At 45.2% G+C, this 14,245-nt stretch overlaps 1 long non-coding RNA gene across 1 annotated transcript; it reads left to right on the top strand.

Annotated features, from left to right (window-relative positions):
- Positions 1-212: 212 nt before the first annotated feature.
- LOC115339867 lies at positions 213-11,173 on the top strand. The gene is made up of 4 exons (XR_003922852.2): positions 213-3,983; positions 4,981-5,095; positions 9,073-9,204; positions 9,374-11,173. It is a non-coding gene; the product is annotated as an uncharacterized LOC115339867 (long non-coding RNA).
- Positions 11,174-14,245: the final 3,072 nt, after the last annotated feature.

Here is a 14,245-nt window from a genome sequence, read left to right as displayed (position 1 = left end):
AGTCTTGGGGATGGGGTATCACTTGGAGTTGAGACACCAACTAAGCACTTGGGAGATCTGCACCCATCTCCTCCCTGCTCTGATCCTCTGTGCTACCCCCCACAGCTGTAAAGGGGGGGTCAGAGGTCTCAGTTTCCCGATGCCATTTTAAGGCTAAAGCCATTATTATGGGCAGTGATGAGGAAGGCAGCAAGGCTTGGAGGGCGCCGTGTGAGCCATTTTGAAATCTGGCCTTTGCACGGTAACTCAGCCATTGGCTTTTCATGCTTTATGTGACATTTATCTGATCCCAGAAGCCCCGGTCCCTTTCTTTTCGAATGAAAGCTGTCTTGGTAGGTCCATGAGTTTTGAAACTGTTTGTTAGAAAAAGATTTTCACAAGGAGTAACAATGACTTTTCCCCTTCACTGGGCCATATCTTTTCCGATTTGCCACTGTTAATAAATATTCTCATTTCCAAAATCTGGATGGAGGGGAGAAAGAGGTATAAAGAGATAATTTTTCGGAATTCTCCACACTAGTGTGTTCCCTAGACAAAATATTGTTTTGTTGTTTAAAAGAGTGAAAATAAGTGACCCTAACCTTGAAGTGCCTGAAGTGCAGCCAGTGAGAGTTCCTGACAGAAGCCAGTTCTTCAAGATCCAAGTTATTTCATTATTTTCAAGAATAGAATATCTCAGTCTTTTCTCTGAAACATTTACTACTGACCACTGTCACTCTCCTCGAAAAATGAAATTTTAGATAGGTGTGTGATAGCAGATTTTACCTTCCTGACGAGAAAACAGTGAAGGTAATGTCACATGCTTGCCCCTTGGGCAAAACTCTGCTGTGGGAATAACATGGTCTAACTCAATAGGGCTGTCCAAAAAAAGGAGGTAGGGCACAGAGTATGTAGCCAGTGCTTATACACCAAGTCTCTAGTTTTTAGTCTTTACCTTCTTGGTACCTGTAAAGAAAAAAGTCTGAGAATGAGAAGATGAAAGGCAAAATCTGTTGGATGTACACTGATGTGGCCTACCTGGTAAAGAAACAGTGCAAATGGGACAAAAACAATCTACGGCACAATGCGGGAGTTTATTTGTAGTTATCCTCCTAAGGATAACTAATGATTGGAACGCCTTTCAGAATACAGTAGAAGACATCACCAAATAAAACCTGAGTGCAGCAGTCCTTTGAAAGAAGGGACTGATGACAACAGAAGTCTCTGGCAATGTTTGAGATGATTTTTGTCAGGACAGCTGGTTTCTCCTCTCATTAGTCTTTTGGAGAGGCACCCTCTATTAAAATGGCACATGATACCCCTTTTCCTCCCCTTCTCTCCCCCTTCTCTAGCCACCTCGCTAGTATTACATTGTTTGCCCCATATTCTAAATAGTGTTTACTTTAAACCTTCTTTGATTCAGTTACTTCACCTTGGCATCCCATCAGCTGGCAAACACAAGTAATGAAGTGAAGGGAACATAGTTAAGTTGATATCTTAAATGCACACAAATCCCATATGCTGTGGCAACAACAAAATGAATAACAAACACACTGCATGAAAATCCTCTTAAGTTCCTTTTTTTTTTCAATTCCAGCCTTGCATTCAACAGGAGGAACATCTTAAAAAATAATCCCGTAATATTCCTGAACTAACAGCATTGGCATGAGGCACAGGATGGTCTTATGCTTCTCTGCATATCTCAGACAATCACAGCTGCTGCTAGTAAATTAATGGCTGCAAGGGGGTTGGGAGAGGGAGAACGAGGAGAAAAAAGGGAAATGGAAAGCCTTGTAGGTGGCCTTGTCTCCGCCAAAACTAAATATTTTCATTGGAGCTTTTTCCATTCAACAATTGGCAGCTTTATCCAGAGGCCTTAAACAGACAGAAAAATTCTTACTGTTTTAAGAGTGACTGCTAATGGGATGCAGCACTATCTGCTAATGTACATGAACAAATATCTATTTAATAATAGAATTGTTTTCTCCTAAGGTGCCTTTCTTCTTTCTTTTCTTTTAAATTCTTGCCTGTGGGTCTGCCCGCTTCCCTTTGCCCTAGAAATTAAACCTTAGTACTTTCTTTACACAAGATTTATGCTAGAAACGTTGGCTGGTATTTCATTGTCAGTCAGGGTGTGATTCTGCTGTGACATTTCCAGCTATATTTTTATGGCAGCTGCAGTTAAACCAACATCGAGCATAAAAACAAACATTTTTTTTCCCTGCCAGGGTTTGTTTACATCAGTGAACCAGACTAAAAGGTGAACTACCCAAAGCACTTTTTTTTACATCTGCCCTAGAGGGCTTTGCTAGGATGGATATAGCTGGACTGCCAGCAGCTCAAACGGGCTGTGCATATGCCTGTGCATGTGTGCGCAGAAGGTAGCTGAAGTGCGGAGTGAACAGCGAAAGAAAAAAGAGGTCTAACATGCAATCTGTTATTCTGGTGTTTGGGTGAAAAACCCCAAAGTGCTGAATTTTGGAGAAGAATCAGCAGGGCATCCTGACACATTCAAGACCAGCTGACTTACACTGTGTTGGATTCAGTGGAGGTGGTTGAAGAGGTTGCTGACTTCTGCCTGCCCACCTCACCTCAGCCAGAGCTTATTGCTGTCAGAAGCAGGCCATGATAGAACAACTCACCTGGTTGTTCCTCAGCTGCCCCAGGTAGCAACCTCCTGTGTTAATTTGATTCAGAGAAATTGTTCCCAACAAATGCTTTATTTGTAACAGTCCTGTAAAAGATCTGGTTTTTATTGTCAAAGCTTCCAGCCTGCTCTGGACTTTTCCAGTTGGATTGGAAGGGTGGACAGAGCATGCAGGAAGAATGCTATTAATCTAGAAAGTGATTTGGTAGCCACAGTCAGTACTTAATCGGCATGGACAGTTATCCTTGGGGCTGTAGTCCTTAGTGCTAATAATCAATGGCCAATGGCTCTTTTCTTCGCCTACCTCCCGCCTTAAGGAAAGCAGAGCCCACCAAATCAGTGGTGAGAAGGACATAGGGGGAAAGCAGAAAAAAACCCAAAGGAGATGCCAGGCAGGTCCTGTGGTGGTGGGAGGGAGGGATCCTGGTGAGGCAGAGGGAGAACAGTGGGAAAGGAGGCATGCAGGGCCCCAGGATGCAGGAGACTAGGAAGACCCTGAGCAAGAATGGTATGGGAACCTGCAATCAGTGGGAGTCCCTCATTTACTCACTGAAACGTACTTTCCCTCCTTCTCAGAAGAGGCTCAGAAGTGGTGCTAGCAGTTCAGAACTGTCCAGCTGCCATGCCTTTTCCACTGGAAACTTTTCCCAGTTTCCTGGGACCGTCCTCTGTCTCCCTTTTCCCTCTCTGGCACATAGTCTTTGCATTGTTAAATATTGATGCATTGTCATTCCGCAAGGTTCTCTGCCACTTTAATTTCTTTGGCCTTATGTGTTGTTTTCTCTTCAGTGCTTGCTTTCAACCTCTTGGGACCCAGGGGGAGAGAGGAGTGGGGGGAGACGGATGTAAATTAACTATCATCTACTGTAAATCAGTGTAATTCCACTGACTACAATGAAGCTGCACTGAATTACTGTAGCTGAAAACCTGCTTTGTCATGTCTCCCTCTTCTGTGTATTTTATATTGCCTGTTGTGGAAAAAAAAACCCAGCAGAAAAGCACTCCACCAAAACTCGAGTTCTTTCTGTTTTGCTCTCCTAAGAGGTGCAGCTGTATGCTAATAGTCTACTTCTCTAGCGGGAAATAGAAAGGGCTATAGCATGCTTTGATAAACCGGGAAGCAGACTCTGACGCTAGTGTGCAAGGAGAGAAACATACGGAGCTTTTTTCCCCCTCTTCTCTCCCTCACATCAATTTCACACTCTTTTAGTTCTGTTGACCTCCATGGAGTCCCTCCTAATTTACAGCGCCATAAACAAAATCGGAACGATGCCCTCTGAAATGTGCAGAATTGTTTTCGGCTTGCACTGAAGAACACGGCGTATTCCAGGGATTTGCAAAGGCATCTCTCTACTTGGTGAGTTTCTTGCATTATACACCTTCTCCTGTGCTTCTGCTGCTCTTACTGGCACATTTTATTTGGATGCATAAGAAAGATGCAAACAGCGATGCAATCACATGGCTTGCTGCTTTGGCAGAATCTGAGGGACTCAGTTTCTGCCATATTTTCTTTTAAACGAACAGTTGGAAGTTGCATGGTCATGGCTGGAGCAACAGTCAAGCCCTTGACTGTGCCAATACCCTGAGGGTGGGTTTGGAGTTACCGTTCTGCTGATTAATTTCACACCACCGGTGGACTGGAAGCACTTTATTTTGCTGTGGGCCTCCCTGGGCCTCTGCATGTCCAAGGTGTGCCATTAATCAGCCTGACTGTATGGGCTGTTCCAGCTTATTGCTTAATTAAGACTCGTCAGTAATTTACTTGAGATTAATACCTATTTATATGGAGCTGAAGTTTCATCTATTTGGGGGATGAGTTATTGAACTGCATTATGTGAAGTAAATCAATAAAATATTACTGGAAATGAGAATGACTCTCTCTCCCTTGCACTTCAGTCCTTTCTCCAAGCTCACAGACAAAACTCACTTAAGGGAGGCATTCACGTTTGCACTCAGCTTCCCATCTTCCAGCTAGATGTGATGTCTATTAATAATCTCTGATCACCTTGCTCTTGTTACCTGAATCATAAAGTCGAGACCTGAGGGAGTGCTGCTAAGAGTAAGAGGTGCTTTTAATCAGTTATAGGGTAGTGGCCATATTACGATATGACCTAGAGCCCAGTCTTTCCAGGGGTTGCTACAAAACCAACGCCCTCAAACTGGTCTCATGTTGCTATTAAAGGAGTGCTTTGTATCACCATATATACACATTATTCATGAGGAATAGCAGAGAGGTCATCAGTGGGTGATGTCCAGAATATGTAGCATAATTGCAGGGTTTTGTTAAGCTAATACAACTTGCTTACCAGGCACAAATAACTTCCCCTTAATATCATGTCTTAATTCTGTTCCAGTGCTGAGGAAGATTTTTTCCTGGCCACCTCACCTGCCTGTGGTGACTTCCCTTGAAGAGGGCTCTCTGAGCAGGACACCTCTCTCACCGGAGGCACCCTGCCAGGAAAGCTCCAGGTATCTTGAAAAACAGAGCTAGCCTTTCTGCCTTTTCTTCCATATCTTCTCTTCCTCTCCTAAGCTTAACCTTCTGGGACAGATCTGACATATGCCCTCTCTCTACAAAGACATATAGTTTTACCTTGGTGGATGTCAGGTTACTTTCCACTCCCAGTTTTCCTGCTCTTTACCCAGGCCTATCCCAAATGAGAAGTGCAGATGCTTTGTCCTTTTCTCCATTTCTGTGAAAAAATACTTCTGATACCATTTGATTAACAACCTGCCACAGAAGAGGGTTTCCAAGAAACTGGAACCTTATTTTCTTTGTAATGATTGTTCCTATCTTTGTAATAATCTTTTCTAGCATGTGACCAGAGTCAGGCTGCAGAGACGTGAAAGGGTCTGACATGCACTGACTCAAGTGGCTGCTGTAGCAAGTGCTAGGAGAAGGGGAAATGCTAATACTGAGTGAGGGGTGGACTTCGGTTCAGAGGTGTTTGCTGAGATGGCAGAGTTCATTTCTAGCCTGGAGCTTCTGTTGGTTTTGAAAAAAACCCATCCCCTTCTAAAGTTTTGGCGAAAGAAGGGGGCTTTTCTCTTGCTTGTATGTAGTTCAGAAGAGTCGTCTGACTTGACCCTGAAGCAAGGACAACCTTCACCTCTTACCAGCTTCTCACCCTGTCCCTCTTTTTCTCTCCATTGCTTCTTTTAGCTTCACTGCTGTCGTCACTGAAAATCTTCCCGAATGCTTGTACTGTAGGGAAGAGTTCACACAGCTAAGAAATGAGATGCTCTCTTGACAGCAGGTGCTGTTTAAAGCAGGGGTTAATGTGCTCTTCTGGCCTCAGATGAACCAGTTTCAGGGCACCCCCATGCCCCAGCTGTCCTTTTCCACCCTGCTAAACATTATCCCCGCTTCGTATCTGCCAGCATAACTGCAGGTTGGAGGTGCTCCCTAACCCAATTCTGTCACAGTAATCTGGGTCAGCCTCAACACTTCCAGTACTACGTTTATTTTTGTAGCTCTCATCACTTCAACAGTCGGGTTAGAGAGCCCTTTCATGTGCAATTATGCTGACAAAATTGAGGGGGAAGTGAGCTCCGGAGGGGGCTGAGCGGAGCAGCACAGGGGTGCCAGGGACCAGGACAGTGGGCTGACCATTCCCTAAAGCACACAATAAACAAACATGGGGAGGGACAGCCCACATCAGTTTTTTGGCATCTTGAGACTTGTCCTCTCCTGAGGTAACGAGAGTAGGTGGGAAGTATACAGATTTTGAGTTTCATTCCCAAGTTCATGCTGTGCTTGCACATTAACAAAGGATAGGGTCTTTAGCTAAACTCTTTCCACCTTAGCACGGCCATTCTTCTTCTCTAGCTGAAGTTACTGATTTTGGACCCAGCCTTGCAGTGAGCCCTGTAGGGTGCAGGTATCATGGTACAAAAGATTTCCTGAAGAAAGGGGCCTTACGGTTTCTCAGGTGTGCCTTCAAGTTGGCTGAAAACATGCATGGGCATCAAAATAGTGCAAAAGTTGATGAGCTCAACCTCCATGGAAACGGCACAGCAGCAGATGGATTTGCTGAGGAATATAATCATTGGCGAATGCTAGGAATTTTTATTTAATATCAAACAGGAGAAAGCTACAAAGTTTGGAGCTGAACTTCCCTGAAGTTTAGTAGAGGAGCAGGGAGGAGCTGTTCATATCACAGGTTTTGGTCCCTCTCCTTTTTTGATATTTAACTGTTGGCAAAAGGCACCAGGGAAAGAAAGAAAGGAAATCATCTGGACACTTTGTTTTATTATTAGCTGAGTTTGGTATTTTCCTAGCTGCTCTTCTTCTAACCCCTCTTGCCTCTATTTCCATCCTTCATTTCACTGAGATTATTCTATATGCTAGAGCTGTTTCTCTACAAAAAAAAGCCAACTACAAAATCTTTAGACATTTGCCCCTGAAAAAGAAGTACACTGTAAATAATATACAGGAGTAAGAGCCTCATGAGATCTGAGTCCAAGCAGATGTCACTAACTTGGAACTGAATATAATACCTCTAATACCTCTGAAAACAAACCAGCCCTGCCAATCCCAGCCCCTGTCACCTCTTCAATAATATCTGATCACTGGAGCAGGCTTGGCAATTCAAGGAAAGCTGTCCTTTGCCCCATGAGAAACTGGCATACAGGAGCACATACACTGCCAACTCAGTGTCAAACTGTTATGACACCGGAGTCGCTAACCATTTTACACACAGTTGGAAGCAGCTTTTACATAACTTCCACCTCCTCAGGCTTTTCGACCTCTCCCTTCAGCCTCTCTCTTTATTCAACATAATGAAAATGTCAAGACTGGTCCTAGACCCACTTGCCTGGGCACATTCCCCTCCTGAGTGAAAACGAGTTTGTGGCTGTGGGTGCAATATATGTTTATTGAACAATCTCCATAGATACTGGTGGTTGCTTTTTCGATTCAGCCTTAACTAACTCCAGGTAGTGGTGGGAATGAAGCAGCCAGTGTAAATAAATAGATGTTTTGTGCCTGTGGTTTAGATCAGTTAAGCTGTCTTTTACAGCTGAGGTAGAGAGTTAAGAACTGACTGTGGCGGAAAATCTTACCAGCTACTTGCCCCGTAGTACATGGCCAACTCCAGAGTAAGGATATCCACAGAGGACAGTGTCCAAGTAGTTTTAAACACTTTGGTTTATAGCAGTGTAATTATCCTGTAGAGCCAAGCTTTTAAATATTAAAGTGACTTTATTCCCAGATTTATATCTGTATTTAATACACATGCATGCACGTATTCATACCCTAAGAGGTTATCATATACCCATGTGGTAAGCTGCCAAAGCAGGTGCTAAATTGTACTTAATCTAACTTTCACCTTTGATCACCTCAGCCTTTGGCCTTGGTTGCTTAAGAAGACTTTTCCTCGAGAACAACTTCTTGGTTGCAAATTCCCCTGGGATTACGTAGCTGGAAATCTTGACTCTAATTAGAACAAACTTATCTATTTGTAAATGAGACCATATATCTGAGATTTCATACCTCAGCCAATTTCCTTTAAGCTTCTCCACATTGACCAACAGCAAAAATTTCCTTTTCAAATATGAAATCCTGCTTCCACTCAAAAATCAACCATTCAATCAATCAATTAGTCTTATGGCTGGTTTTGCTGTATGTACAATATTCAGTCCCCCGAACAGTGACAGTTGTAAGAAACAGATATCGATATATATTGTTATAAGCGCTTGAAAGGAAGGCTTTCTGCTACTGGATGTCTGAGAAATCCTCCTTTCCAGAGGAATACAGCACGTGTTTCCAACCATGGCAGATTGAAAAAACAAGATTTTAAAATCATGACACTGACTGACAGAACTGCTGTTTTAGGGAGTTGCTTAGACATTTTAAAATGCACCATTTATATTTATTTTCCCTCCTAGGTCTCTGCTAAGACAAATTAGCAGTATAGGTAGAGGGATTAAGAAAGCAGACTTTAATAAAGTCTCAGAGTTAGGGTTTGTGCCTGTAAATCCTTTGGCACAAACAAGAGGCAGTGGTGTGGCACAGTAAAAATCCAAGTGTCAGTCATGCCAGGGTGACTAATATAACTCACTGGTGGCCTCATTAATCATGAGTGGAGCAGGCATCCCAAATTCCTGTCAATAACAGCTTTATGCCACCCCAGCAAATAAGGAATCCTCTATAGATATCCTCAGGTAGAGTAAGAAACTCTGGTCCTTCGCTGGTGTAAACCACCTGAGCTCTGCCGAGGACTGATGAGTGATGCCCATTTTTCTTAGCTGAGCATCTGACCCACATTTGCTATTCATTATTATGTTATTTTGGGGAAGTCAGCAGAGTTCTTGCAGCTCTGAACAAAGTGTTTGCCTTGTAATGTCACCAGACTGGGGATGTGTCCAAATACTCTTTGGGAACTTTATGAAAAATGCAGCCTTTGCCCCAGCGATAGAAAAGAAATTGATTTTTTTTTCCCCAGGTGAAACTGATACCATCTTGGGACAGTGGTGATCCCTAAATAAAGGGATCACACTAGTAATCCTAACAAACGCATTTACCACTTGAGTGGTTAGATTGTGAAAGGGTGGTAATTAAAAAAGGAAATGTTTCGGTAAGTAGGCTTAGACTTCTTTAAAAGGTCTTTGCTTCCCCTTCATCCAAGTTGTGCATGTGGAAAATTTTGCTGCCCTCTCCCTGTCTCTGCACCTCTATAGCAATATTCATTTGGGACGGGGAAGAAACGCTGCTGTCAAACTGCTCACTCTAATTTCATTTCCCAGCACGTGAAGTTTTCCTTTGTGAGAGTGACACCGAGACTGCTGCTGATGTTACGGGGTACTTCACTCCGACAGCTGAGAAACAGGCTGCGTGCACTTTGACAGCCAGTTGACAGCAGCATAAGAGTGGCTGTGCGGTCTGCCCAAGGAGAGGACTGATCCGGTTGAAAAGTCATCACCATTCTTTTGGTAGAAGTAGTGTTGGGCTGGATTACCTCCTTGCTCCAGGTGACCTTTCTGCCACACGTGCTAGCGGAAGGGAGGCAACACAGACACTGGGCTAAGGGCAGGACCCTCCACCTCTTTTGGTGGCTGTCTGCATTGTAGGTCAGCTTAGTCTAAGAGCCAAAACACGCTGTGAGGAGAAAGAGGTCAAAGATTCGACAAAATTTGGTCAATGCTTTTACTGAAGGCTGAAGAACCTGACAGCATGATGCTTCTTAGACCACTGAAAGTCCTGCTGGCATGGCAGTGGGTTGGACCATCCTGACATTTGGGTAAAAAAAGAGCCAACCCACAAGAAAAGGAAAGGCTCTTTCATGTATCTATCCCGCAGCAAAAATGGGCAAGAAAATCCATTTCTCTCCTGTAAGTATATCTCTATATATTTGCTTCAAAATTCAAATTCTCATCCAAAAGCTCATCATAGGGTGGTGCTGGTTGGGAGTCCTCCTGCCTTCTGCCCAAGACCTCCATGTTGCACTTGAAGAGCAGTCTGATTTTCCAACTCATCTGTGCTCAGCCTGCTCCCCGGCCCTGCATGGTGAACCGCAGTTCAGGTCTGCCGGGTTGGAGCCAGCGGGATGCATCCGCCACACCTGCCTCACAGCAGCAGTGGTGCATCTGGATGAAAGATGAGTTTCGGATTTCACAGGCGTTCTTGGGCCCAAGATAAAGTGGCACAGCCATCCATCATATGGATGAGTGCAGACTGAGCAAAGAAAGACCTGGACCAAAACAGTTTTCTAGGTGTTTAGTGAGGAGGTAAAAGTCGTTCCCTCCCCGTAGGGCAGAGGAGCTCATGGATGCGATTACCAGTGGTGGGTGTGTGGCAGCATGTAAGCCCAGTCTGGGCAGGCTGGCATGCTGCAGTGTGGAAGAGGATCAACCTGCTAGCGAGCCTGCAGGTTGCATCCCAGGATGTGCAAGTGGCCAGTGAGGTGCCTGGTGGAGCAGTCACCCATGTACCTACATGATGTGAAAGAGGTATCACTTTGTTTTGTGTGTGCACACCTCCATCTGGAAATAGAAGCCAAGAGGAAAAAAAAAAGGAAGAAATAAAGTGTTAGGAGGTTTCTGGTTAGTCTGGCCCAGCACTGAATTTAAAAGCATGGTGAAATATTCATTATTTGTGGGCAGTAATAGTTATATCATGCATTAACAGGGAAGAGAGGAAAAAAGATACTCTTGGACACTGTTGAAAACAGGCTGACATCCCTATGATATTGTCTGTGGGTCTTGCATCTCCCAGGTGCTGTTGGTCCACTGCAATGATTCCCATGGAGCTGGATTCCCTTTGGAGCCAGGCCAATTCATACCAAGTTCTTCTTACCGCTCCTGTAACTTGCAGATCTAAGGCTTCATTTATAGTGAACCCGCCACATGAAAGGCAGCGCGTCAGTGGTGGTGGTTGTTCTTTTGGCTCCGATGACGGAGATTGCTTTGCTACTGGGGAAGTTCAAGGGCAGTTGCTCACACTTGCTTGCACGGCCTGGGCTGACCCAGGGCAGACCCACTTCACATCTCTGAAGCTATGGCAGATGCTCCTTGCTCTGGAGTTCATTCGTGCTTTGCAAAAAGGCCACATCCAGGCGCTTGATAAGAGGCTTTTGGTGCAATTATTGCAATTCCAGAATATAACTCCATCTTGGTGGTTGACGTGGTTCTTCCCCATGCTTTGTAGGTGGGGAGAGATGGGGAGAAAGAGGAGGAACACAAAACAGGCTCCTCTATTTAGGGCTGTACCATGAATTAACATCGAGGCAGGTTCTTAGTGATGGACCCAAAGCAGAGGGGCAGTCGGGGGTTGAGCTAAATGACTGCCCCTCCGCTCTGCCATCAGCCTTCTGCCCCGACAGTGGGCTGAACATCCTCGATTAAGGTCAGTGTGTGGTCGCGAGCAGTCCCAAGGTTGAGCACTGACACTGTGGTAATTGGATCTTATCAGGCTGGTCAAAAGGGAGTTCTCCTTCACAGCAATTATCGCCTTGGGGGGGAGGAGGGAAAAAAACCCCCAAACCTGGAGGCAGGGAATTAGAGTAAGCGCTGATGAGTTGGCAGATGCTGCCGGATCAATGGCCGTATCATGGCAGGGAAAGCAGCGACAGCCCTCTCGGAGCTGTCAGTCACTGTTGGTTTGGGTAAATGCCAGCAAACGGAGCGAGAAGAGAGATGGGGGAGGGAGGCAGCAGCCTGCTGGGCCACGTTTAATTACTTCAGGTCACATCAGACAGAGAACTGCCCACCATGACAGATCAGTCCCGCGCAGAGGGCTTGCACGCAACCCAGGGTAGCAATCAGGACTTAACGTTCACGCAGCCCCTTTTATCCAGGAAAAAAAAAAACAAACCACAACTCAAAGCACCACCACAGCCAAGCGACAGGCAGAAGCATATTGTGCACATCTACGTGTCCCCATGCCGCGCGGGGCTCCCCTGGGCTGGAGCGGCGAGGGGCATCTGTCGAACAGTGCGCGCAGCGGCATGACACAACTTCCCGGGCACGAGGGAGGGTAGGGGAGGCTCGGCGGTGCGATGGCTTCCCTGGATGGGAGCCAGAGCATTAGCACATCTGAAGTAGGGCTCCTGTGTCTCCATCCACATGGCTCGAGTTTTTTGCTGCAGCCTCCGGAAGGGGATCTTGCCATTGCCTCGCTGCTTCTCTCCGCAGCAATCGCCCTCTTCGAAGTCTTCGGTGGGGTTTGTGGCAGCACAAGCGCCCTGCAAAGCCTGATTTATGTGGGGTTTTTTGCACCAGCGGCAAGGTATTGTTGCGGGAATGGTCACTGCCTTTCTATACTTCACTGCCACCACAAATTCCTTAGAAGTTCTCTAAAAAAAGAGAAGGAAGGAAATACCGCCACCATATAAAGATTTTTGTGGCTGAATTCATCACTGCCATAAGCGAAACTTGTATTTGAGCCTTGGTTTCTTCACACACAGCAATCTCCTGTTGACTTCACTGGGAACTGCATTTGCATTTGGGTTGCAAGGTCAGGTTGTTAATTATGCAAACTCACCTGGTCCTCCTGAGCTCAGCACAAATTCAAATGGACATGCCCTGATGAAAATATGTCCTGCCTTGCCCTGCCATAGATTTCAAAATACTAGTTTCCCTGGTGGAAACAGCATTTGGTGCTTCTAGAAGACCTTGATGGTGTGTGGCTCCTCTTACTTTCTTCTCAGTGACAATCCTGGTGTAAGAACTTCTGTCCCTGCTGTTGTGCTTCTCCTTCAGCAAAGCCGATTTGCTTGCTTGTGGTGCTGGGCTTTACTGTGTCAATGACCTGATCCAGGTTCAAATAATACAAAAAGGCAGGGCTGGCTTTACAGTGCAAATAATTTTACCCAGAGATGATGCAGGGATGCAAAAAAGCAGAAAGAAGAGGGGTAAAAATGGTTTAAACTGAAATTTGCCACCATAGTGTTAAATTGCAGTGGGAGTCAAAATTAAACTGCTCATCAGCCACACCAGTGCAGACTAGGAGAAATAGGCATTGTTTCTGTTTCAAATTAAATGCATGTATAGTCCAGGGGTGCCAGTTTAGCTTATATAAAGGAGAAGCCTTCATTATAAACCTGAGAGGCCACTTTAATGAGCTGGTTTAATCTGACGTAGTTCAACTGATTGTGGTGGATTTGGCACAGGCACTGCCACGCTGCCTGGGGGATGAGATCTGTCAGCGTGCTGTACCCCCCCCACGGCACCCGTGTACCCCTGGGTGCCGGTGTCTTCTGTGGGTGTGTGCCTCACAGCTGCTGCAAGGATGCCTGGATGGGGGGGTTCTCACTTGCCCCATTTGACTTGATCTTTTTCTCTGCTCTCTCCATTCTCCACATTTTCTCCAGCTGGCTGGCTCCAGCTAAGAGCTTTGGATAGAGGGGTTTCAGGAGTGGGCAGCTTACTCCTGAAACATAGGAGCTCTAAATTACTACCAACAGGATATTCTTTCACCTGAGTCATGGGTTTTACCTGTTATGATATTCATAACAGTGTCTTCTTGTGCTACTCTATCATTTAGGGGGACGGTCTTTCTGCTATAAACACACTGCTTTCCCCTTTCCCCAAACACCTTTTAACTCCAACAAGGTTAAAGCACGGCATTCATATTCTTAGTCTGTCAGGCTGGTGCAAACAGCGATAGAAAAAGAGGAAATTTTAGTGCCACCCTAGGCTTTCCGTGTAACTTCAGGATGGTTATTGTAATGGCAGAGCTGATCAAATACAATAGGAAGGTTGTTTTCAAATATTCATTGCTATTCCAGATGATGACTACTCAACTACCACTCATACATTGTTTATTTATTTGTTTGGTATTTGAACATCTACCTAAAGGGACTTTTCTTGCACAAATATTAGGAGAATGGCTGTTCTTTGTACCAATGCCCCTGTTCAGCTGCAAGCAAAAGTATTTGAGAAGAGGCAAGAAATGCATGTTCCTCGTTGTTTGCCAACTGCTCGTCTGCATCTGTTGTTGCTGCTACTGCTATGGAGCCAGAAGGTTTCAGATAGGGTATGATCGCTGAATATGTGACCTGGGTCAGAGCCGTTCTGACCTGCCGAGTTAGGTGATGCTCTGAATCAGGGTCTAGAAGTCATTATACAACCATACGGGAAGAAGGATCTGCTGTGAAGATCTGCCAGGTGAGAACTCAC

Source organism: Aquila chrysaetos, chromosome 3, assembly GCF_900496995.4.
Source record: "Aquila chrysaetos chrysaetos chromosome 3, bAquChr1.4, whole genome shotgun sequence".
NCBI classification, from domain to species: Eukaryota; Metazoa; Chordata; class Aves; order Accipitriformes; family Accipitridae; genus Aquila; species Aquila chrysaetos.
Note: the sequence above shows the minus strand (reverse complement) of the source record. Positions and strands in the feature narration are given on the sequence as shown.